Source organism: Jaculus jaculus, chromosome 12 (assembly GCF_020740685.1).
Source record: "Jaculus jaculus isolate mJacJac1 chromosome 12, mJacJac1.mat.Y.cur, whole genome shotgun sequence".
NCBI lineage: Eukaryota > Metazoa > Chordata > Mammalia > Rodentia > Dipodidae > Jaculus > Jaculus jaculus.
Window position 1 is genome coordinate 72,438,283 of NC_059113.1, and position 26,184 is coordinate 72,464,466.

Below are 26,184 nucleotides of genomic sequence, written 5' to 3' on the forward strand. Positions count from 1 at the left end.
GAATTGCGGTGTGATGGGTTGTACTTAGCTAATTTTTAACTTGAAATGGGTCTTTCTTTTTCTGTTGTGACTTTACCATTTATGAAGAGAATACACATTGCCTCTCTCTTAAATTTTATCTATGTCTTTATGGTTACATTCTCATTGTTTTACATTTTTAAGTATTTCATATATGAACAGATGGTTTTCATTTTTCCTATTGCAGTGATGTTTAATTGATTGCTTGGTGATTCTGGTATTGTCAAAGTCTCTGATGTCAGCTGAATGCCTCCTTCATAATCTTTGTGGGAACATCCTTTTTGGAAAGGCTTCTCTCTCCTAGTATGGAGCATCCATCACATGAATCAGTTTTCACAGTAGTGATTGCTATAGTGGCGATGCTAATTTTATTCTATGGACTAGTCTTAAAACAAAAGGAGAAAGAATATTTTCAATTCACAAACAACTATCATGGCAAGCAATTTACCATTCTACTGTCCAAGTGATGAACATTGCACCTGTAGTTGCAAGTTCAGTTGGCGAAAAAAAGTTAAAATGAATGTAAGTAATGACATTTTTTTTGTACAGTATTTGTCATCTCTCTTTGCTTGCATTATAAGTTGATAGATGATTTTTTTTCACTTATTCCTTTAATTGTTGTTCATAATTCCTGTTTTTTCTGCTCTTGTTTTAAGATGTTATGTCTTCATATCTTTTTCCTTATGTCTCTCTTCATCTCTCTCCAAGTAGTAAAATTTGTTGTTGTATTTTATCACTATTAACAATGAAACAATAAGCAATTATCACCACCAGTTCTGAATATTCCAGAGACTGGTTTAATATTTTTATTTATTTATTTTAGAGAGAAAGAGAGAGAGAGAGAGAGATGAGAGAAAGAGAGAGAGAGAAAGAGAGAGCGAGCTGGCACATCAGGACATTCAGCCAATGCAAATGAACTCCAGATGCATGGGCCACCTTGTGCTACTGGCTTGCGTGGGTCCTGGGGAATCAAACCTGGGTCCTTTGGCTTTGCAGGAAAATACCTTAAATGCTAAGCCATCTCTCCAGCCCCAGAGGCTTTTTATTTTTATTTTTATTCATTTACCTAAAGAAAGAAGGACAGATATAAAGAGAATGTGCGAGCCAGGCACTCCAGCCACTGGGTATTGGGAAACTGAACCGGGGTCCTTAGAATTTACAGGCAAATGCCTTAACTGCTAAATCATCTCTCCAGCTCCCCCCAAAACCTTTTCTGACCAAATCCTTTTACCAGTAAAGCAGGCTGTCTGTGCTTGCTCTGAGCCTTGGTCTTGCTTTTGTTCTAAGACATTTTTTATCTAAGCTTTATGGATACTTAGGTGATTATATGAGCAAATGCCTTCATGGTTTAGCGTTTGAGTTGAAAATGTCATTCTAACTCTATAGAGAATATTTCCTCTGCATTAATAAATTTTCAGAAGTCCTCCTGAAAATCATGTATTGGAGTTTTTTTTATTTATTTGTATTTTTTGTCAATAACATTTTAAAATCAAGATATTGTTGTAGAAAAAAAGGTTGACCTATTATGAAAATAAAAATTGATGATCTAGAGGGACATACACTGTTTCACAGCATAGATGTAAACCACTGAAGATTATCCTGGGATCACACATGGGCATGTAGACTGCCTCCCAGTGTGCTTGGATTAGAATCTTCTTGCTCTATTTGGTCATGGTGGAGGCCAGAGAGGAAAGACTCACAATCTTTTTGGAGCTCTGCAGGGTCCTAACACAAAAAGAGTCATATGGTAAGGCACAGAGGATCAGGGCTTGCAAATTATTGTGTTGGGTATCTTAAACGTGCTTGTTTCTAAGTTTTAGTAAATAACCCCTCTGAGTGATTTTCTCCCCTCATATGAATAAATTGATTTATTTAGGAAATCAAAATGTAGGTAGATTATTGAGTTCCCCTGGTGTTTGTTTTTTTTTTAATTAGTAAACAAAGAAGTGAAACTAAACCAAATCAAAGAAAAAAATAAAACTACATAGTGAGCCAAGTATGTGATGTACTTAGTAATATATAACTTGCCACACACACACACACAAAAAAATCTGTTAACCTTACTGGGCGTGGTGGCACATGCCTTTAATCCCAGCACTCAGGAGGCAGAAGAGGTAAGAGGATTGCCATGAGTTTGAGGCCACCCTGAGATTCCATAGTGAATTCCAGCTAGTGTGAGACCCTACCTCTAAAAACCACACACACACACACACACACGCACACACACACACAAATATCTGTTAACCTTCATTTGTAGATGCAGTGCATTTTTTCAAAAACTAACTGATCTGTTTAAAGTCTGTACTAACTAAGCTATGAAGTAAAATTGTTGAAGTTAAATTTTATTATCTGTGAGTTAAAAAATTTTTTTGAAGGAATATTGAAATGATTTTATAAACTGACATAGTTATTTTGCTGTGATGAAAATAAAATCAACTGAATCTCCACAAGACATCTTCTTTTCTGCATAGAAATTAATAGTTTGCTTTGTTGTGAATTATCTATAATTTCCATACAGAAAATAACTCAAAATTAAAATCAGATTAGAGGTATATGTGAGATAGAACTATGTACTGAGCCAGTGATTAGCAATCTACACCTGTGAGCAAAGTCAAATTCCTCATCATTTTTCAAAAATATGGAACGCTTCACGAATTTGCATGTCATCCTTGCGCAGGGGCCATGCTAATCTTCTCTGCATCATTCCAATTTTAGTATATGTGCTGCCTAAGTGAGCACGAGTTAAAAATTTTTAAACCTTTAGAATACAATGAGAAAATGTTTTGTGATAGAAACAAATATGGGAACATTCCAGCACATATTCTAACATGGGTCAAACATATTCCTGTTTTCTGTGTTTTGTGGTGGGTATTGTTATTGTTTGACTGCCAATAACTAGACCTTTGGTAATTTAGAAAATTATATTTTAAGAATAATAAAATTCCTATATTTATCTAATTTGACACGAATAGATACTCATCATTTAGTGGATATGAAGGACATCTCATGCTGCCCCTTTGAGTGAGTCAGTTCAGTCCTATTCACCCATATCAATGATGCCCTCAGCACATACAGCTGCACATTATTAGCATTGCCTTCCCATCTGTGTTCAGGTCTCTGATGCTGACAAATGACCTCCTTGGTCCTGGTAGGAAAACTTAAAATTTCTGGTCCTTGTTGACTAGGCTGGTGGCATCTTAGCTTTACCTCACCTGCTTTTCCTCTCATGTTTATGAATATCCACATTTATTTCCATGAGATGAATAGAGACACAAAGAGAGAATTCCAAGAACCTCAATATTCTACTTAGCCAAAGAAATTTAGTTCTCAGGATGTATGTGCTGTGACACTGATGGGAAGTATGACATAGAAGGTAAAAGATGAATAAAACCAGCCACTTTAACAGGTAGCATAGCATAGCATCTATATGCCTGCTTACATGTACCTTACCTATTCTTATGACCATCACCTCTGCCATGTGCTCATGATAAAATTCCACACAGTAAGATGGAGAAACATTAACTGTAAAGGAGACTGGTTACATAAAATTTTTATGCTTTGTGATTAATTTATAACTTAGCAGCTATGATTTCTAAAGAAAATGCTCAGTAAACATTACCAACTTCCACTGTTTTTTAAACAATTCTATATTGTGAAGTTGACAAGGCATTGCTCTGTGACCAAGTACAGTATATAACCATTTCATGGGACATATTACTGGATGACCTACTGCTGATGAAATCATCCTGGTTTTTACAGCCCTGTTCACTTTTACAAGCATAAGTGCTGCAAGGGTCAAAGCACTGTTTCATGTCATATGGCAACTGAGTGAGGCTGAACACCCACCGTGAGGCCCTGAGGTGGCCAGCTGGCATGTTGGTGGCCCTCAAATAGTATTCTGCCCACCCACACAGTGTGCTTAAGACAGTAAATAAAAAGTGCACAGTAGTTTTATAAAATCACCAAGTATAAACAATTAACTCATTAGATAAAATATTGTTAATAAGAAAGAGAAAGAGATTACAGACAAATCTTAAGTATTCTGGGAGCATACACTCTTTCCAAACACAATGAAAAGGCCAGGATAAGAAGGTCAGCTCTTAAAATGCCACATAAGACAGTATAGTACTGCTACTTTCAAGTTTCAGCCAAGAAAGCCCAGAGCAGAACTAGAATTAGCGAGCAGTGTTAGCCATAGTATAGGCATGTAAAAAATGTATAATACAGTCTACATTCTTGGATGTCTTCAAAGCAATGTTTCTATGAATATATCAACTGATATAACATAGAACACATATCATATGCTAATCTCAGAACATGATACATAAACCTAACATTCTGACACACATGAAAAATAATAGGCCAGCTAGCATGTTTTAACTAATACCATTCTCATATGTACTTTTCCTTGTTTAAAATAGTTATAATTCCACCTACAGATAACTTTCATTCTAAATTGATTATCAATCTACATTTGGAACTGGTGTCAGTCTCTGAGTAATAAGATAATAAAATTTTATGAAATATTGTTTTAACTGACATAGGTATACAGCTCAGTGGTAGAGTGTTAGCTTAGAATATACAAGGTCCTATGTTTAATTCTCTGCCTCACCAATATGTGTATGTGTGTGTATATATGTATACATGTTTGTATGCATGTGTGAAAATACACACATTAGAGATAACATGAATTAAAAGAAGTTTTGCATTGGATTAACTGGAGTGTATCAAATTATCCTGAGAATATTATGTATTTTATGAATAAAATTTGTAGATAATTCCAAAAGTAAGAGGTACACTGCAGTACCTTGGTTTGTTTTCGTATAAAGAATGCTGATTTGTGCAGTGTCAACTTCTATACAAGTTACTGGTCTTAGTGGCACTCTGATAATTTTACATTTGGGGAAGTATTTTGTACATATTTCTGTCTGGTACTTATGTTGATTTCTTTTGTAAACTGTAGGTAAGCTTTTGTTGTGTTTTCAAACAAGTTAGAAACTGGAACTCCTGGTTGATACTTAGACACACCAAGATCCTGCTTTTAAGAGTACAAGTGTACTGGTTCACTTGTCTGTTTGAGGTTTTCTAGGAAGTGATGAGGACCTAATGAAATCTGGGAATTTTCAAAAATCATTTAGCCATATTGTGTTCACACACTTACTTTGATCTGGCCCTTCCTCCTTCTAGCACACATGTACTGCTGAAAGAAGATCAGGCATTTATTTTTATCATATTTTAAGTACATGTAGCATCTCACCAGGTTTCTTTTCTTCTTTTTTAATTCTAGTAATAAAATTCTCTTGTAAAAAAAAATTGAAAATACCTCAGTTCTCTATCAAAGGTGGAATAGAGTTCTAGACTCTTGAAAACTTGGCATTGACCTTCAGCTTGAAAAAATAGAATGGAATTTAGAATAATGTGACTTGGGAAGTAGAAAACCAAGGCACAAGGCTAATGTGTATGTGAAGAGTCTCATGGGAATTTTTGGCCTGATCAGCACAAAGGCAAGAGTGTGGCTCTAAGAGAAATTTCCTGAAGAAGAGTATATAAGAAACATATTATATGCTGTGTTTCTTGAGAGCTTAAAGTGATAACCCTTAAATATACAGAATTTGGATTGTTCCAAGTAAAGTAGGGGTGCCATAAAATTTAGACGAATATATTTACAAGAGGTTGAGATGAAAAGCTGACTTTATATAGAAAAGAAATTGTTGATGGTGGACCCTGAGTCGGGTTGAACCCTGAAACACCCAGGAGACATGTAAAAGCAAGGTGTGCAAGACACTGAGAATTTGTGTAGCATGGACTTAGGCTATATGAGATATTTAAAAATAAATCTAAATTTTAATCCAGACTTTCAATTTCTAGAGAGAAGAATTTAATAAAAATCTAATCACATGAATGAGGCATCATCATTTGCGATATTACATGGAACCATCATTGTGAATACAGCACAGGGAATGAGTAAACACCATTATGTACATGGTAAACATTGAGATATTAAGAAGTAAATTTATTATTATTATTAGTTTTGTACTCAGTGAATATAGTCAAGTTGGTACCGTTGTTAGCCTCCTCCCTGTCCTGCCCCCTCCCCATGGACCCTCCTTGTTGGGGTACATGGGTCATATATTGTGGCATTAGCCATCAGCTATGGGTAGGAAGAAATGTTTCTGTGTATCATGACCCAATATATGGCTCTGACACATTCCTTCCTGCCCCTCTTCTGCAAATTTCCCTGAGCCATATTGGATTCATTTTATGTCTTCTTCAAGATGAGGTCTTGGGAGCCTCTGTGTCTCTTGATATCTGTTTGGGTAGGAGTTGATAGTTCTCTGTGTCTATCTACTTCATCCTTGTGCTGATACAGGTTCACCAAGAAACAGCACTCTTGCTCATTTCTCCAACTACTCTTTTTTAGCTGGAGCCCTTGTGAGGTATGATGTGGTAGTTATCTCCTTAGGCTCTTCATCCATCTGAAAAAGAGAAGCAGATTCTCTGATGGAGAGTAAAGTTAGATAAATGAGATAACCATCTTTTTTTTTTTTTAGAGAGAGAGAATTGAATAGTTGTAGGCCTTCTTCAAGCCCATGATTGGTGGTAGCTTGATAATGGAGAGCAAGCTCAGTTTTTGATATGGTTCTGACTATTTTCCCAGCTCTAGCTATGGGTTCTGTTCCACTGAGAGGATCAGTTAGCCAAATCAAGAGCAGTTGTTTCCCACTATGGCTGCACGCCACTATTGCACTTGTGTGAGCATCACGACTGGTCATTTGCTGCTAAGTAGGTTAGACCATGAGTTGCTTGGACAGATATTGGTTATTTTCTTCTAGTCACCCATGTAACACCTTCTGGCACTAGACATGCTGACTGTCTGGAGAATGACTCTCTTCCAACTTCCAGCCATGTCACTCCATGTTACATGCCAACAGCATATGGTGTTTTCAACAGTAGAGTCTTACCACTAACTTTGGTGGGTCATCAAGTACTCTGACAGAAATCTGTCATTTTATTTTAGGTAACCTTGTAGACCTCTCGGATCAAAATCTCATTGTGGATGGCAGCCACCTGCTGGTACTGGGAGTTACATATCAATGCCCATGAAGAGAAGGAAGAAAAAGATAAGTAAGAGAAGAGGGATGGATGGATGGATGGAGGGAGGGAGGGAGGGTGAAAAAGAGAGAGAGAGAGGGAGAGAGGCAGTAGAAGGAAGATTAAGGTCAGTCTTTATTGTACCCTCTCAAGGTCCTTGTGATTTAGTGTTCCCTCTAAGGGCCTGGTGAAGATTCAACCAACTTGTCTGTCTTTTAGGATGCAGAATTTTATGGTACCATTGCTGGCTGTTTGGGTCCAGTTTTGTGTACCCCAGCCCCTCCCTTACTCTACCCTCTCTCTCTAACCATCCTATTACCTGGTCCTCAAGATGCTTGCTAGTTATGTCAGCATCTTTGGTAGATTCAGGTTAGGAGCTGTAGATAAGTGAGACTGTGCAGCAATTATCTTTCTGTGATTGGGTGAGTTCACTGAGAATGATCTGTTCTAGGTTCAACCATTTTTCTTCAAATTTCATTGTGTCATATTTCCTTCCTGATGTGTAGAATTCCATTGTGTAGATATATTGTATCTTAGTTATTCATTCATTTAATGATGGACATCTGGATTCATTCTAGTGCTTAGCTATTACAAATTGAGCAGCTATAAACATGGTTGAGCAAATCTCTCTGAGCTGAGGCATGGAGCATTTAGGGAACATGCCCAGTAAGGGAATAACTGGGTCTGTTGGTACCTCTATATTCAGCTTTTTTAGGGTTTCCATATTGCTTTCCAAAGTGGTTGCACCATCTTCCATGCATTGTTGGTGGGAATGTAAGATGGTTAAGAAAATAAATTCTGAAATTTATGAACATTTGATAAATTTCCTCAAAGACATTATTTATTAACAACTGGACTTGATCAATATAATATTAAATTTCTCCTCTTCTGCCCCCCCAGTTGATGGAAGGATTACATTTTGTAAGTATACGGCATTTGAAGCTGGCCATTCATTTCTTTCATGATACATTTCTTTAAGTGATCTAAAGCGGTTATTAGTTTTGATTTATGCCTTGCATATGTAAAGAATAAACACTTCTGTCACTGCAGTAGTTTCCAAGATAGCATTTGACTAATTACAAAATGTCTAGCTGACATAAGAAAGTGAAATCATCAATAAGGAAAATTGTTTTTCTCAAAACCCAAACAGAAAAAAAGAAAAAAACAAAACAGCTTAGCTAGGAGTGGAAATAAGCAACTTAAAACTTTAGGGAAAGGCAAATATGTCACTGAGATCACTGAGATACCATTGGAGGAACATATGTTAAATTCAGTATTGTCCCTGAGTGGGTAATTGCCTATAGCTAGAAATCATCAGGCTGGAATTTAAATTAGGAGAAAGAAACAGTGGTAAAAATGTTCCCTTCACTTGGGCAGGGAGGACGGTTACTCCCAAAGTCATTATAAATTAAAGCTTGTCCATAAATAAGCCTTCTGATATTTTTCAGCAAGATGTCTCAACTTTGCAAGTATCTCTTCTCTTTGGTACTCACTTGCTAGAATTTTAACCAGAAAAGTAGAGCTTTGGGTAGTTTTGCTGTGGTGTCATTATAAAATTATGAATGAGTTAAACAGAATGATAGTGTTACAAACCTAACTACGAAAAACCCTTAGCATATATCTTCTCTTTCACCTATCATCTTGTGAGCTTCTGACAACTACATTGAACCCAAGAAAAAACATAAGCATACTTATGGATTATGTGCAAGTAAATTATGCTGATATTTATCTATCTATCTATCTATCTATCTATCTATCTATCTATCTATCTATCTATCTATCTATGCATTATCATATATATAAATATCAGATTAATTTGTAAATGTATACATAAACATATATATGCCATATATATATATATATATATATATATATTCTATAAAGCAATATATCATATTGACGATAATTTCAAGAATACATTTTACAAATTAGGGTTACAGTGTCATAGATAACAAAAATATGGGGGACACCTGAATCAAACCACCACAGTCTGTGTGTCACAATTTCATGCATGTGTAAATCTTGCCAGGGTGGTTGACTTTTCAATTTGCAAGATCCACTGCTTGTTCATGCTACTTTTGACCCCTCTCCCCTTGCAGTTTGCATGGTGTTTTCCAGCACTCTGAAACCTAGCCATTAGTCAACAGGCTTCCATCTCAGTTTCAGCATGATCTCTTAATGTCCTGCCACCACAACCTATGGTGTCTTCAGCAATATGACCTTACCATTTTATTCTGGTTGGTAACTAAGCGTTTTGGCTATGGCCTGCATTGTTTTGAGAGCTTAGTAGCACTCCCTGACCAACAACTCACTGTGAGGTAACCAAATTCTGACTATGAGATTCACCAGCAACATGCTGTGCTTTTAGAACAGAACTTTCTTCACCATTTCAAGGTGCTTCTGCCCATCCTACACTACCTTCTTGCTATTCATTTCTAAGGGAGTTATATCTTTTAATTAGGTTATGGTAGTGATCCATGGCAACATTTGTTTTGTGTTTCTCCCTCCTCCCTTCCGTACTCTTCTTTCCCACAAAGTCTTCTACCCCCATAATCTGTCCATCTACTTGACTGTCTATTATTCTCTCTTCTAATCCCTAAATGAAAGCTTTTTATTTAAATTTCATTAGGTCCCATTGGTTAGCTAATTGCCTTATTCCCTGAGCAACTAGTGTACTATTCAGATAATGCCTTTATGTTGAAGTGATTCACCTACTTTTCCTTCTACAATTTTAAGAATTTCATGTCCGATATTAAGGTCTTTGGCATATTCTGAGTAGATTTATGTTCATGAAGTAAGAGAAGAAGGATTATAAAAAATATCCCATGGTGGGCTGGAGAGATGGCTTAGTGGTTAAGCGCTTGCCTATAAAGCCTAAGGACCACTGTTCGAGGCTCAATTCCATAGGACTCACATTAGCCAGATGCAGAAGGGGGCACACACATCTGGAGTTCGTTTGCAGTGGCTGGAATGCCCATTCTCTCTCTCTCTCTTTATCTGCCTCTTTCTCTCTCTGTCTCTTGCTCTCAAATAAATAAATAAAAATAAACAAAAAAATTTTTAAAAAAGACTCTCCTTAAAAAAAAAAAAATCCCATGGTAATACCCTCTACCCCACTTGTGTGTTGATTTTTAATGTTGCTATATTATTGAAAGCAATATTTTTTAAACATTTTTTTAAATATATATATATATATTTAAATATTTTATTTATTTATTTATTTATTTATTTGAGAGCGACAGACACAGAGAGAAAGACAGATAGAGGGAGAGAGAGAGAATGGGCATGCCAGGGCTTCCAGCCACTGCAAAGGAACTCCAGGTGCATGTGCCCACTTGTGCATCTGGCTAATGTGGGACCTGGGGAACCGAGCCTCGAACCAGGGTCCTTAGGCTTCACAGACAAGCGCTTAACCGCTAAGCCATCTCTCCAGCCCTAAACATTTTTTAATTAGTTTTCTAATCAGCAAATACAGGCAGTTTGGTACCATTATTAGGCTCATCCGTGACCTACCCCCTCCCCAATGGCCCGGCCTTGTTGAGGTATATGGGTCGTGCATTGTGGAGTTAGCTCACAGTTATTGGTACCATAAATGTCTCTGCATATCATGATCCAACATGTGGCTCTGACATTCTTTCCACCCCCTCTTCCGCAAAATTTCCCTGAGTTATGTTGGGTTCATTTTTGGTCTGCTTCAGTGATGAGGTGTTGGGGGCCTCTGGGGCTCTGGCTCTCTGATTTGGTAGGAGTTGATTTTTCTCTGTGTTGGCCTCCTTCCCCCTTGTTCTGGTATTTGGTTCATCAGGAAAACAGCACCCTTGCTTGTTTTGCCAATTTTCCTTAGTTTCAGTTGGGACCTTTTGAGGTATGATAGGGTGGCTCTCTCCTTAGTGTCTGCATCTATCTGAAAAAGAGAAGCAGAATCTCTACCTGAGAGTGAGTTAGCACCAGGACAAATGAGATAACCCTTACTTTTTTAGTAGAGAGTTTAATAGGTGTAGGCTCTCTTGTACCCCATGATTGATGGTAGCTTGATATTGGAGAGTGGGCTTATATTTGGATATAGTTCTGAGTTGTTTCCAAGCTCCAGCTATGGGTCCTGCACCACTGATGGGATCAGTTAGCCAAATCAAGAGCAGTTGGTTCCCCACCATGGCTGTGTGCCACTATTGCAGTTGTGTGGGCATCACACCAGGTTATTTGTTGCCAAGTAGGTTTGACCATGCGTTGCTTGGACAGATGTTGGTCATTTCCCCCAGTTGCCCATGTAGCACCTTCTGGCACTAGACATGCAGACTCTTTTGGGAATGACTCTCCCCTGGTCTCCAGCCATGCCATTCCATTTTATGTGTCAGCTGCATATGGAGTCGTCAGCAATATTTGGTGGGTCATCAAGTACTCTGACAAAAATCTGTCATTGTTTTAGGAAACCTGTAGGTTTCTCTGATCAAAAGCTCATTGTGGATGATAGCCCCATGCTGGTACTAGGAGTTACAGGTCAGTGCCCACTAAGAAAATGAGGAAAAAATAACTAATATATAAGAGCTAGAGAGGATAGAGAGAGAGAGAGAGAGAAAGAGAGAGGAGGAGGAGGGAGAGGGAGAGAGAGGGGAGCAGAGGGGGAAAGATGTAGAAGATTTAGATGAGATTGGTCCTATGTTCTCCAGTGTCTTGTGGTTCAGGTGCTTCCTGTTAGGGCCTGGTAAACGTTCAGCCATTTGGTCTGCCTTTTATGAAGTAGAATTTTATGGTACCATTGCCATTTGCATCTAGATTAGTGTTTTCCACCCCTTTAATGGCCTCCCCTCCCTCCCCATCCATCCTAGTGTCTAGTCCATGAGATGCTTGCTGGGTATGTAAGGTATCTTGGGTATAAGGTTAGGTGCTGTAGATGAGTGAGACTGTGTGGCGATTTTTTTTTTTTTTTCTGTGATTGGGCAAGTTCACTAAGAATGATCTGTTCTAGGCTCAACCTTTTTTCCTGAAATTTCTTTGTGTCATTTTTTCTTACTGCTGTATAGAATTCCATGGTGTAGATACACCACATCTTAGTTATCCATTCTTCTAGTGATGGACATTTGGATTGATTCCACCTCTTATCTATTACAAATTGTATCGCTACAAACATGGTTAAGCAAATTTCTCTGGCCTGTGGTTTGAAGGTTTTAGGGTAGATGTAAAGGAATAACTGGGTCCGTTGGTATCTCTATAGTCAGCTTTTCAGGAGTCTCAATATGCTTTCCAAAGTGGTTGTACCATCCTACATTCCCACCAAGAGTGGATTAGTGTTCCTATTTCTCCACATCCATGCCAGCTCTCATTTTCATTTGATTTTTTGATGTTTGCTGTCCTTATTGGGGTAAGGTGGAATCTCAGAAATGTTTAATTTGCATTTTTCTGATGATTTGGGATGATGAACATTTTCTTATGTGTGTGTTTTCCATTTGTGTTTCTTCCTCTGTAAACTGCCTGTTCATGTCTTTGCCCCATTTTGTGAGTGGGGTGTTTGACTTCTTACTGTTTAGATTTGTGATTTCTTTGTAGATTTGAGAGATTAGGCATCTGTCACTTGGATAACCTGCAAATATTTTCTCCCATTCTGTGGGTAATCTATTGGCTTTACTTATTGTGTGCTTGTCTGTAAAGAAACTCTTCAGCTTTATATGATCCTATTGGTTGAGCTACTGGAGTTTTGTTCAGGAAGTCTTTTTCCATTTGTATATAATGGAAAGTACTTCCTCAATTTTCTTCCACTAGTATTTGAGTTTCGCTCTTATATTGAGGTCTTTGATCCATTTGGATTTGAGTGTAGTGTATAGGGAAATGTGTGTATCAAGTTTCAGTTTCTTGCATGTACTTCTAAGGAAATGAGATGAGTCCTTTGGATATATGCCTAGGAGTGCTATAGCTGGGTCATATGGTAGATCAATCTCCAGCTGCTTTAGGAACCTCCACACTGTTTTCCACAATGGCTGGACCAGATTGCATTCCCACCAGCAGTGCAGAAGGGTTCCTTTTTTTCCACATCCCCGACAACATTTATAATCATTTGTTTTCATGATGGTGGCCAATCTGACAAGAGTGAGATGGAATCTCAATGTGGTTTAAATCTGCATTTCCCTGATGACTAGTGACGTAGAACATTTTTTTAGATGCTTATATGCCATTCGTAATTCTTCCTTTGAGAACTCTCTATTTAGACCCTTAGCCCATTTTTTAATTGGCTTATTTGATTCCTTATTATTTAACTTTTTGAGTTCTTTGTATATCCTAGATATTAATCCTCTATCAGATATATAGCTGGCGAAGATTTTTTCCCATTCTGTAGGTTGCCTCTTTGCTTTTTTCACTGTGTCCTTTGCGGTGCAAAATCTTTGTAATTTCATTAGGTCCCAGTGGTTAATCTGTGGTTTTATTGCCTGAGCAATTGGGGTTGTTTCAGAAAATCATTGCCAAGACCAATATGTTGAAGGGTATACCCTACTTTTTCCTCTAGCAGTTTCAAAGTTTCCGGTCTGATGTTAAGGTCTTTAATCCATTTGGACTTAATTCTTGTGCATGGCGAGAGAGAAGAATCTATTTTCATCCTTCTGCAGATATTTATCCAGTTTTCAAAACACCATTTGCTGAAGAGGCTGTCTCTTCTCCAATGGGTATTTTTGGCATTATTATCGAATATCAGGTGGCTATAGCTACTTGGGCTTACATCTGGGTCCTCTATTCTGTTCCACTGATCTACATGTCTGTTTTTGTGCCAGTACCATGCTGTTTTTGTTACTATGGCTCTGTAGTATAGGTTAAAATCAGGTATGGTGATACCACCAGGCTCTTTTATGTTGCTCAGTATTATTTTAGATATTCGAGGTTTTTTGTGATTCCAAATGAATTTTTGGTTTGTTTTTTCTATTTCCATGAAGAAAGCCTTTGGAATTTTGATAGGGATTGCATTAAATGTGTAGATTGCTTTAGGTAAGATTGCCATTTTCACGATATTGATTCTTCCAAGCCAGGAACAAGGGATGTTTCTCAACTTTCTAGTGTCTTCTGCAATTTCTCGCTTGAGTGTTTTAAAGTTCTCATTGTATAAGTTCTTTACTTCCTTGGTTAGGTTTATTCCAAGGTATTTTATTTTTTTTTGATGCAATTGTGAATGGGAGTGATTCTCTGATTTCATCCTCTGTGTGTTTGTTGTTAGCATATATGAAGGCTACTGATTTCTGTGTATTTATTTTGTATCCTGCTACATTGCTGTAGGTTTTGATCAGCTCTAACAGCTTGCTAGTAGAGTCTTTAGGGTCCTTTATGTATAGAATCATGTCATCTGCAAATAATGATAACTTGATTTCTTCCTTTACAATTTGTATCCCTTTTATGTGTGTCTCTTGCCTTATTGCTATGGCTAAGACTTCCAAAACTATATTAAATAGTAGTGGGGACAGTGGACACCCTTGTCTTGTTCCTGATTTTGGTGGAAAAGCTTCCAGTTTTTCCCCATTTAGTAATATGTTGGCTGTAGGCTTGTCATAAATAGCCTTTATTATATTGAGATATGTTCCTTCTATTCCCAGTCTCTGTAGGACTTTTATCATGAAGGGATGTTGGATTTTGTCAAATGCTTTCTCTGCATCTAATGAGATGATCATGTGATTTTTGTCCTTCAACCCGTTTATGTAATGTATTACATTTATAGATTTGCATATGTTGAACCATCCCTGCATCTCTGGGATAAAGCCTGCTTGGTCAGGGTGAATGATCTTTTTGATATACTCTTGTATTCTGTTTGCCAATATTTTGTTGAGAATTTTTGCATCTATGTTCATGAGGGAGATTGGTCTGTAATTTTCTTTTTTTGTTCTATCTTTGCCTGGTTTTGGTATCAGGGTGATGCTAGCCTCAAAGAAGGAGTTTGGTAGAATTCCTTCTTTTTCTATTTCCTGGAAAAGCTTAAGAAGCAATGGTGTTAGCTCTTCCTTAAAAGTCTGGTAAAATTCAGCAGTGAATCCATCCGGGCCTGGGCTTTTTTTAGTTGGGAGATTATTGATAACTGTTCGGATCTCCATGTTTGTTATAGGTCTATTTAAGTGATTAATCTCATTTTGATTTAATTTAGGTAGGTCATATAGATCAAGGAAATCATCCATTTCTTTCAGATTTTCATACTTTGTGGAGTATATGCTTTTATAGTATGTCCCTATAATTTTTGAATTTCTCTGGAATCTGTTGTGATGTTACCTTGTTCATCTCTGATTTTATTAATTTGTGTCTCTTCTCTCTTTCTTTTGGTCAGATTTGCTAAGGGTTTATCAATCTTGTTTATCCTTTCAAAGAACCAACTCTTTGTTTCATTAATTCTTTGGATTGTTCTTTTTGTTTCTATTTCATTAATTTCTGCCCTAATCTTTATTATTTCTTCCCGTCTACTAATTTTTGGTTTGCCTTGTTCTTCTTTTTCCAAGGCTTTAAGGCGAAGCATTAGGTCGTTTACTTGCGACCTTTCTAATTTCTTAATATAGGCACTTAAGGCTATAAATTTACCTCTTAGAACTGCCTTCATTGTGTCCCAGAGATTTTGGTATGTTGTGTTCTCATTATCATTTGACTCTATAAATTTTTTGATTTCCTTTTTGATTTCTTCATTGACCCACTCATCATCAAGTAGTGTATTGTTTAGTTTCCATGATTTTGTGTATGCTCTATAGCCTTTCTTGCTACTTAGTTGCAGTTTAATTCCATTGTGGTCAGATAGAATGCAAGGAATTATTTAAATTTTCCTGAATTTGTTAAGATTTGCTTTGTGTTCTAATATATGGTCTATTTTAGATAATGTTCCATGTGCTGCTGAAAAGAATGTATATTCTGCAGCCTTTGGATGAAATGTCCTGTATATATCTGTTAGGTCCATTCCTTCTATGACCTCATTTAGTCCACATGCCTCTCTGTTTATTCTTTCCCTGGATGACCTGTCAATTGATGAGAGTGGGGTGTTAAAGTCACCCACCACCACTGTGTTTGGTGTTATCTGTGGCCTTAGTTCTAATAGTGTTTGTTTGATGAATTTGGGAGCCCCCATGTTAGGTGCATATATGTTTAGGATTGTAATGTCCTCCTGATGGAGTGTGCCCTTAATCAATATAAAGTGACCTTCCTTATCTTTCTTGACTAACGTCGGACTAAAGTCTACCCTGTCTGATATTAGGATAGCAACCCCTGCTTGTTTTCTAGGCCCATTTGCTTGAAACACCGTCTTCCAACCTTTCACCCTAAGATAATGTCTATCCTTTGTAGAAAGGTGAGTTTCTTGGAGACAACAAATTGTAGGATCTTGCTTTTTAACCCAGTCTGCAAATCTATGTCTTTTTGTTGGGGCATTGAGACTGTTGATATTAAGAGATATTATTGAAAGGTGTGTATTTATGTTTGCCATTTTTGTGTGTGTGTGTGTGTCTGTTACTGGTTCTACCTGTGCTCTCTTCTGTTAACTGGTATTTGAGTATAGCTGGTTTTTTCTAGGTTCCTTATATGTGTGCTTTTCTTTTTGTTCAGCATGGAGGATTCTATCAAGTAATTTCTGTAGAGCTGGTTTTGTCTTCAAATACTCCTTTAACCTGCTTTTGTCATGGAATGTCTTTATTTCTCCATCTATTTGAATGGATAACTTTGCAGGATAAAGTAACCTTGGTTGACAGTTGTTATCTTTCAGAACTTGGAATATATAATATATAACTCCAAGCCCTTCTGGCTTTAAGAGTTTGTGTTGAATAATCTGCTGTAATCCTGATGGGCTTGCTTTTGTAGGTAACTTGATTTTTCTCTCTAACTGCTTTCAATATTTTTTCTTTGGTTTGTGTGTTTGGAAGTTTGATTATAATGTGGCGAGGAGAGGTTCTTTCTGGGTTTTGTCTGGCTGGGGTTCTAAAGGCTTCCTGTATCTGTATTGGCACCTCTTTCCCAATTTGGGGAAAATTTTCCTCTATGATTTTGTTGAAGATGCCTTCTATGCCTCTGGAGTGGAGTTCTTCTCCTTCTACTATGCCCTGAATTCTTATATTGGATCTTTTCATAGTGTCCCGAATATCTTGAAATTCCCACTCATACTTTTCTATAAGTTTGTCTTTCTCTTTGTTGGACTGCATTAGGTCTGCCACCTGGTCTTCTAGCTTAGATATTCTGTCCTCTCCCTCATCCATCCTACTGGTGAGATTTTCTACAGTTTTTTTATTTCATTAACTGTGTTCTTCATTGCTAGTAATTTTGTCTGGTTTTTCTTTATTATTTCTATTTCCCTATTTATGTCTTGTATTGCCTTCTTTATTTCATTAAATTGGTGTCCTGCCTCTTCTTTGATTCCTTTGATTTCCTCTTTGATTTCCTCTTTGATTTCTTCTTTGATTATTTTCATGTGTTCTTTGACCTCTTTGAACATATTTATAATTATTCTTTCGAACTCTTTCTCAGGTATTTCCTCTAACTCTTTCTCACTGGAGGACATTTCTGATGCATTAATACTTTTAGGTGGATTTATATCGTCTTGCTTTTTAGTGTTTCTTGTGTTATAATGTATATATTTTTGCATCTTGGATTAAGTTAATGCTTGGATTTTCTAGCTAGCTGTGTATTCTTAGCTGTATCAATTGATTTGATGTAATATATTTTCAGGGTAGGACCTTAAGGTATTAGGTGTGGCTCTTAAGACTCTCAGAGTATCTACAAAGATGTTCTTAGGGGTTGAGTTTCCCTGCTATAGGAGTATTCAAGCAGGCTGAGTGGAATAAAATACAGGTAGATTTTAAAATTTAACTAAACACTGTACACATTCAATCAAATCAGCCCTGAGTATGTATGCAAGAGTAGTTATTATAATGGCCAGATCCTCTATCAACAAAGAGGTTTAGATTTCTGGTTTGTTGAGGTATCCAAGTCAGCTTGTGACCAAGTGAGACCCTTCCCTGGTGCAATCCCAGTTACCTTGGGTGATTTTGGTCTCAGTCAAGTTGCTGCCTGGGTCGTCGGGCTGCTGTTTTGATTTCTGGAGCTGGGCACTTGCTTTTCCTATGGGGCAAACCGAGCCGCTGCTGCTGCCTCTGCTGATGTCGTAGCTGCCACCACCAGAGCCACCACCGCTGCTGAAGCTGCTGCTGTCGTGTTCACCGCCACTGCTCCCCCCGAAGCCGCTGCTGCGGGATCTGCCGCCGCTGCCGCTCCTTGGTCCGCTGCTGCTGGGGCCGCTGGTACCAGTGTTGGAGCCGCTGAAGTTGATGCCGAACTCTGCTCCTGCTTGGGTCCCGCTGTCATCCCAAGTTGGCGTGGCCGGTCCCGGGCCGCTGTTGTGTTCGCTGGAGCTGGGTTCAGGCGTTGGGGTAGGGGAGGGGAGGGAGCCGCGGCTTCTCTGGATCTCTCACTGCTCCACGTGTGCTTCTACCTCGCGGTCTTCTCCTCCGCTGCTCGCTGCCGCTCTCCCCTCACGTTTCCCGAGTTGCGTAGAGCGCGGTGCGAGGGGAAAATTCTGCACCTGGCTTCTCCTGTGGCTCGAGCCGAGAGTCTGGCGGTTTTCTGCTGCGCCGCGGTTGCGGCGATTGGCCGAGCTGCCGGAGCTGCCCTTCCCGCCTGTGCAGGCTCTGGATGCTCTATAACTCTTCCACTTCTCCGCTGCCGCCTCAATTTCCTATACACCTCACTTTTTAGTAAAAGTGTGTATTTTGCTGAGTCTTTTTGGTCTTTTTCCCCCCTAGGCTGCTTTGGCGTGGTACCTACGCCGCCATCTTAACCAGAAGTCCTCTACTACTTTTCTATGTATCATTTCTATCACTCTGTAAAGCTCCCTTTTCACATCATTTTCTGATTTTCTTGATGTCTCTTTGAATTCATCCTTGCATTTCTTTATGTCTTCATTTCGTGTGGCCAGCTGATTTTTAAGGTCCTCATTTTTTTCCCTCTCTCTCAAATCTCTTAATTCTCTTTGTACTCCTTCCAATGTCTTATCAATTTTTTCTAGCTCAGTGATCTTAGCATCCACATGATTATTGGTCCTTTGTTGCTTTCCTGCAAGTTCTAGCAGTAGGTTGGTCAGGGTTGTGTTGCTCGTTATCTTCCATTTGATGTTCTGATCCTAATGACTCTTCTATGTTTTGGGTAGATGTATTCCTTTAGGACTGGTGATCTACCTTGATTTTCTTGCATTTGATTTTTCATGGTATTTATTTTGCGCTGTGGTCTACCCATGACAGTGTATGGGCAGGTAGGTGGGTGGATCAGCCTAGGCTCTAGCACAATGGGAATCTGAGGCAGCCTGGGGCAGTTGTGAAGCATCCTGGGCTTTGGCTCTCACTTACCAAAGCCACCTTTCTACTGCCTGACAGGGGTGCCAAAGTTGCCTGAATTCTCAAGCAGTAATACTGCCAAACCTGCATGCCTCAGAGCTTGGAGGGGGACTGAGGTACCATGCCTTGATGCTGCCCAAAATGGCTGGGAACACTGAGACCCGGAAATAGTCTTTGCTCTCCTGCTACAGAAGAATGGGGGATGGCTGGGGACAGACAGGTAGGGGAGGGCACCTGAGCTCCGCTAGTGAGAGACTCAGTCTGGACTTGTGTGGCTTTTGCTGTGGGACTGGGCCCGCTGCACGTGCTATCAGAACCCAGAGGCCCCTGCAGCAGCAGGCACGCAATTGGAGCACAGCGGCAGCGGACCTCGTGGGTGCACTATTGGAGTCCAGCGGGGCGAATTGGAGCACAGTGGCTGCTGTTTGGAGGGGGAGATGCACCCGCCCTAGAGGGGATCCAATTCCCTGTTTTTCCCCTCTTGTGCCCTCCCACTGACAAGAAGACCCAGAAAACCATTAATATGTTGCCTTTCTTTCCCAGGTATTTTGCAGGGCAGGTAGGCAGTCACCATCTTGGCCAGAAGTCCAAGCAATGATTTTGAATGTGAAGTTAATGCATGATAAAAGACTAATGGAAAACTTTTTACTTATTTAAGAAAAAAGTACTTCAAGTGTATTATTTTAAATGCCAGTACATTTTTCAATGTATCTTCAAATGTAGAATTAAAGTTAACATATTTCATACTACAGAATTTCTGTGGATTTTATGATCCTGACATTATTTTTTTTAAATTCTCATTTCAAATTCGATTTTCTAATTCTAACTGTTTTACTTAGACAACATTTTTTTTTCATGAAAGAATGCACCAAACACATTCATTTTTTTAAGCAAATGACAAAGACCCAGTTTACCAGCTTTTATAAACATATTTAAACAATTGTCAGAATGTACAAAGTTTCCAGCATTCATGCACAGTTAGAAACATCCTTAACTTATACTAAACCAGATATGTATTACCATTAAAGCAGTAATATCTTTCATTACTAAAATACTGAAAAAAACTGAAGTTCTTTCTGTGGAGGATCATCCTGGCAATGTTAACTTCACAGCAGGCTGACACTGCTCGGCTCACATTCCAGACACAGTGGAAAGCAGGTCCATGCTGTGAGAGAGCAGTCTCATCCTGCACTGCTCCTCACAGGCTCACCTTAGATTACGTTTAATAAGAAGGCAAAGTGCGTACAGAGATTACAACAATTTTGAAGATGAAAAAAAATGGTCCTATCATGTGGTCCCAACAATTAACGCAAAAAGTGTATGACAAACAGGGGCTCTGATGAGCTGTTTATAAATACTTCAGATTACGTAGAGTTATACTGTAAATAGAGTTCATTTGAAATCTTCAAAAAAAATGTTCCTGTTAATCCTCAAATGGTGCTTGTTATTGTTTTAACATATCTGTTACATGCATATGTTGAGTTACTTGTTATCCAAGTGTAGCAGCTGCTCCTAACCATTTATCATTAAGGACTTTAACTGGCCATCTTTTTCAACTCCTAGCCTTTCTTCACCATTCTCCACAATTCTGTTGGATCAAGTGAAGAAACTCCACCTCCAAATGATGGAAACCCAATGAAGGCAGAGAAGAAGGAGCCCGTGCCTCGGTTTCTGCATCCTCCAGACCTCTTCAGTTCCCAAAAAAATCATCAAATGGGTCTTCAAGGAAGTCAAATGAAAATGGGTCCCTTCCACCAAAAAATTCCCCGAAGACATCATCTGGGTTCCGGAATGTAAAGCCAAACTCAAAAGGACTGTCAAATTGACTTCTACATCCTCATTCACCACCATTTAATCCTTCTTTGCTATAATTGTCATAGATGTCTCATTTTTTAGCATCTGATAGCACCTGATAGGCCTCAGCTACTTGTTTGAACTTTTTCTCTGCTTCTTCTTTCTTCTCATGATTTTATCTGGGTTCCACTTTAGTGCCAGTTTCTGAGACGCCTTTTTGATATACTCAAGTGAGGCATGTCTCTGCACACCTAGAATTTCCTAACAATACACCATGATTTATCAGATTGTTGGAACTAGTCCAAGGATGCCAAGGCAGGCTCCTAGCAGCTCCAGAACAGCTGTGCTGGTGGTTTCCGTGGCCTACAACATTTTTTGAAAAAAAAATGTTATAACAAATATATTAGTGTAATCAGCACATTATCACATTTCAAAATAGAATCAAATTAAAATATTAATTAAAGCAAACCAAAATTATACCCAGGAACATTCAATGAGATCAACATTAGTTACTGTTGAAATAGCTATTTAACTTTCAATTTGTTAAAAGTTATTTCAATCACACTGTATTTATTTTTGAGATACTGAGGATGATATGAACAGCTTGTGATTCACAAAGTCAGAGTTTAAAATTAAACTACATTCTACTCATGAAATAACTAAGAAATAATTCAAATTCATTTTGAATAATCTGAAAGTTGAAACCTTGCCACAACTTAGTATGTAAAGGATAAAATTTCAATTATCAGAAACATGGGTAAATGGTATTACAAGGTTAACCACTACTATCACCAAGTTACTATTATTTTGGTTTCCAGTTAGTATGTGATAAAAGAGAAAAAAAAATGTTGACTATTTGCTTGCAATGAAGCCAGGAGGATGAGGACTATGGAAGCGAATACCCAGGATGGCATGAGAATGATCTAAATGAACATGAGAGAGTCATGTCTTAGACTTTCCCATCTCCTAAAAGAAGATTGATTTCACCCTCCTTGCCTCTTTGGAAAGCTGGGCTAGACAAAGCATTGAAGTTTTTTACTTATGCCTCATTTCTTTTTTTTTTTAATGTATAAATAAAATAATTAAGTCAGATACATTTATTCTTTTTTTTTTTCACAATTTTTATTAACATTTTCCATGATTATAAAAAATATCTCATAGTAATACCTACTTCTCCACCCCCATATTTTCCGCTTTGAATTTCCATTCATCATCATATTACCTCCCCATCTCAATCATTGTACTTACATATATACAATACCAACCTATTAAGTACCCCCATCCATTCCTTTCTCTTCCCTTTATATCTCCTTTTTAACTTACTGGCCTCTACTACTAAGTATTTTCCTTCTCATGCAGAAACCCAATCATCTGTAGCTAGGATCCACATATGAGGGAGAACATGTGGCACTTGGCTTTCTGGGCCTGGGTTGCCTCACATAGTATAATCCTTTCCAGATCCATCTATTTTTCTGCAAATTCCATAGCTTCATTTTTTCTTTACCGCTGAGTAGAATGCCATTGTATAAATGTGCCACATCTTCATTATCCACTCATCAGTTGAGGGACATCTAGGCTGGTTCCATTTCCCAGCTATTATAAATTGAGCAGCAATAAACATGGTTGAGCACGTACTTCTAAAGAAAGGAGATGAGTCCTTAGGATATATGCCTAGGAGTGCTATAGCTGGGTCATATGGAAGATCAATCTTTAGCTGTTTTAGAACCTCCACACTGATTTCCACAATGGCTGGGCCAGATTGCATTCCCACCAGCAGTGTAGAAGGGTTCCTCTTTATACACATCCCCGCCAGCATTTATGATCATTTGTTTTCATGATGGTGGCCAATCTGACAGGAGTGAAATGGAATCTCAATGTAGTTACAATCTGCATTTCCCTGATGACTAGTGACGTAGAACATTTTTTTAGATACTTATATGCCATTCATATTTCTTCTTTTGAGAATGCTCTATTTAGCTCCAAAGATCATTTTTGATTGGTTTGTTTGATTCCTTATTATTTAAATTTTTGAGTACTTTGTATATCCTAGATATTAATCCTCTTTCAGATATATAGCTGGTGAAGATTTTTTTCCCATTCTGTAGGTTTCCTTTTGCTTTTTTCACTGTGTCCTTAGCAGTGCAAAATCTGTGTAATTTCATGAGGTCCCAGTGATTAATCTGTGGTTTTATTGCCTGAGCAATTGGGGTGTATTCAGAAAGTCTTTGCCAAGACCAATATATTGAAGGGTTTCCCCTACTTTTTCCTCTAGCAGTATCAGAGTTTCAGGTCTGATGTTCAGGTCTTTAATCCATTTGGACTTATTTCTTGTGCATGGAGAGAGAGAAGAATCTATTTTCAACCTTCTGCAGATATATATCCAGTTTTCCCAACACCTTTTGCTGAAGAGGTTTTCTTTCTCCAAAGAGTATTTTAGGCATTTTTATCGAATATCAAGTGGCTATAGCTACCAGGACTTAGATCTGGGTCCTCTATTCTGTACCACTGATCTAAATGTCTGTTTCTGTGCCAGTACCAGGTTTTAATTTTTTTTTTTTTTTTTACTATGGCTCTGTATTATAGGTTAAAATCAGGTATGGTAATAACATCAGCCTTACTTTTGTTGCGCAGTATTATTTTAGATATTCGAGTTTTTTTATGATTCCCAATGAATTTTTGGATCATTTTTCTATTTTCATGAAGAATGCTTTTTTAGTTTTGATAGGGATTGCATTAAATGTGTACATTGCTTTTAGTAAGATTGCCATTTTCACAATATTGATTCTTCCAATCCAGGAACAAGGGATGTTTCTCCACTTTCTAGTGTCTTCTGTAATTTCTCGCTTGAGTGTTTTAAATTCTCGTTGTAGAGATTCTTTACTTCCTTGGTTAGGTTTATTCCAAAGTACTTTATTTATTTATTTTTTTTGATGGAATTGTGAATGGGAGTGATTCTCTGATTTCATCCTCTGTGTGTTTGTTGTTAGCATATATGAAGGCTACTGATTTCTGTGTATTTATTTTGTATCCTGCTACATTGTAGGTTGTAGGTTTTATCAGCTGTAACAGTTTGCTAGTAGAGTCTTTAGGGTCCTTTATGTATAGAATCATGTCATCTGCAAATAATGATAACTTGATCTCTTCCTTTCTAATTTGTATCCTTTTTATGTGCGTCTCTTTCCTTATTGCTATGGCTAAGACTTCCAAAACTTTATTAAATTAAAGTGGGGATAGTGGACACCCTTGTCCTGTTCCTGATTTCAGTGGCAAACCTTCCTGTTTTTCCCTATTTAGTAATATGTTGGCTGTAGGCTTGTCATAAATCACTTTTATTATATTGAGTTATGTTCCTTCTATTCCCTATCTCTGTAGGATTTTTATCATAAAGGGATGTTGGATTTTGTCAATTGATTTCTCTGTGTCAAATTACATGATCATGTGATTTTTGTCCTTCAACCCATTTATATAATGTATTACATTTATATATTTGCATATATTGAACCATCCTGCATCTCTGGGATAAAGCCTACTTGGTCAGGGTGAATGACCTTTTTGATATATTCTTGTAATCTGTTTGCCAATACTTTATTGAGAATTTTTGCATCTATATTCATGAGGGAAATTTGTCTGTAATTTTCTTTTTTTGTTCTATCTTTGCCTGGTTTTGGTATCAGGGTGATGCTGGCTTAATAGAAGGAGTTTGGTAGAATTCCTTCTTTTTCTATTTCCTGGAAAAGCTTAAGAAACAATGTTGTTAGCTCTTTCCTGAAGGTTTGGTAAAATTCAGCAGAGAATCCATCTGGGCTTGGGCTTTTTTTAGTTGGTTGATTATTGATAACTGTTCGGATCTCCATGCTTATTATATGTCTATTCAAGTGATTGCTCTCATCTTTATTTAACTTAGGCAGGTCATATAAATCAAGAAAATCATCCATTTCTTTCAGATTTTCATATTTTGTTTAGTATATGCTATTATAGTTAGTCCCTATGATTTTTTGAATTTCTGTGAAATCTGTTGTGATGTTACCTTTCTCATCTCTGATTTTATTAATTTGTGTCTCTTCTCCATTTCTTTTGGTCAGATTTGCTAAGGGTTTATCAATCTGGTTTATCCTTTCAAAGAACCAACTCTCTATTTCATTAATTCTTTTTTTTTTTTTTTTTTTTTTTTTTCGAGGTAAGGTTTCAGTCTAGCCCAGGCTGAACTGGAATTCACTATGGAGTCTCAGGGTGGCCTCGAACTCATGGCGATCCACCTAGCTCTGCATCCTAAGTGCTGAGATTAAAGGCATGTGCCACCACTCCTGGCTCATTAATTCTTTAGATTGCTTTTTTTTTTCCTTTTGTTTGTTTCTATTTCATTAATTTCTGCCCTAACCTTTATTATTTCTTCCCGTCTACTGATTTTTTGTTTGCCTTGTTCTTCTTTTTCCAAGGCTTTAAGGTGCAGCCTTAGGTCGTTTACTTGCAACCTTTCTAGTTTCTTAATATAGGCACTTAAGGTGTAAATTTACCTCTTAGAACTGCCTTCAATGTTTCACAGAGATTTTTGTGTGTTGTGTTCTCATTATCATTTGACTCTATACATTTTTTGATTTCCTTCTTGATTTCTTCATTGACCCATTCATCATTTAGTAGTGTATTGGTTAGTTTCCATGATTTTGTGTCTGCTCTATAGCCTTTCTTGCTACTGATTTGTACTTTAATTCCATTGTGGTCAGATAGAATGCAAGGAATTATTTCAATTTCCCTGAATTTGATAAGATTTGCTCTGTGTCCTAATATATGGTCTATTTTAGAGAATGTTCCATGTGCTGCTGAAAAAGAATGTATATTATGCAGCATTTGGATGAAATGTTTTGTATGTATCTGTTAGGTCCATTCCTTCTATGACCTCATGTAGTCCAGATGCCTCTCTGTTTATTTTTTCCCGGGATGACCTGTCAATTGATGAGAGTGGGGT

General features: G+C 37.8%; 1 non-coding gene and 1 pseudogene across 1 annotated transcript; both read right to left on the reverse strand.

Moving 5' to 3' along the window:
* Positions 1–2,650: 2,650 nt before the first annotated feature.
* LOC123453816 lies at positions 2,651–2,757 on the reverse strand. Its single transcript, XR_006632994.1, has one exon. It is a non-coding gene; the product is annotated as a U6 spliceosomal RNA (small nuclear RNA).
* An 18,152-nt stretch (positions 2,758–20,909) lies between these two features.
* On the reverse strand, positions 20,910–21,497 carry LOC101613278 (annotated as a pseudogene).
* Between the last annotated feature and the right edge of the window lie 4,687 nt (positions 21,498–26,184).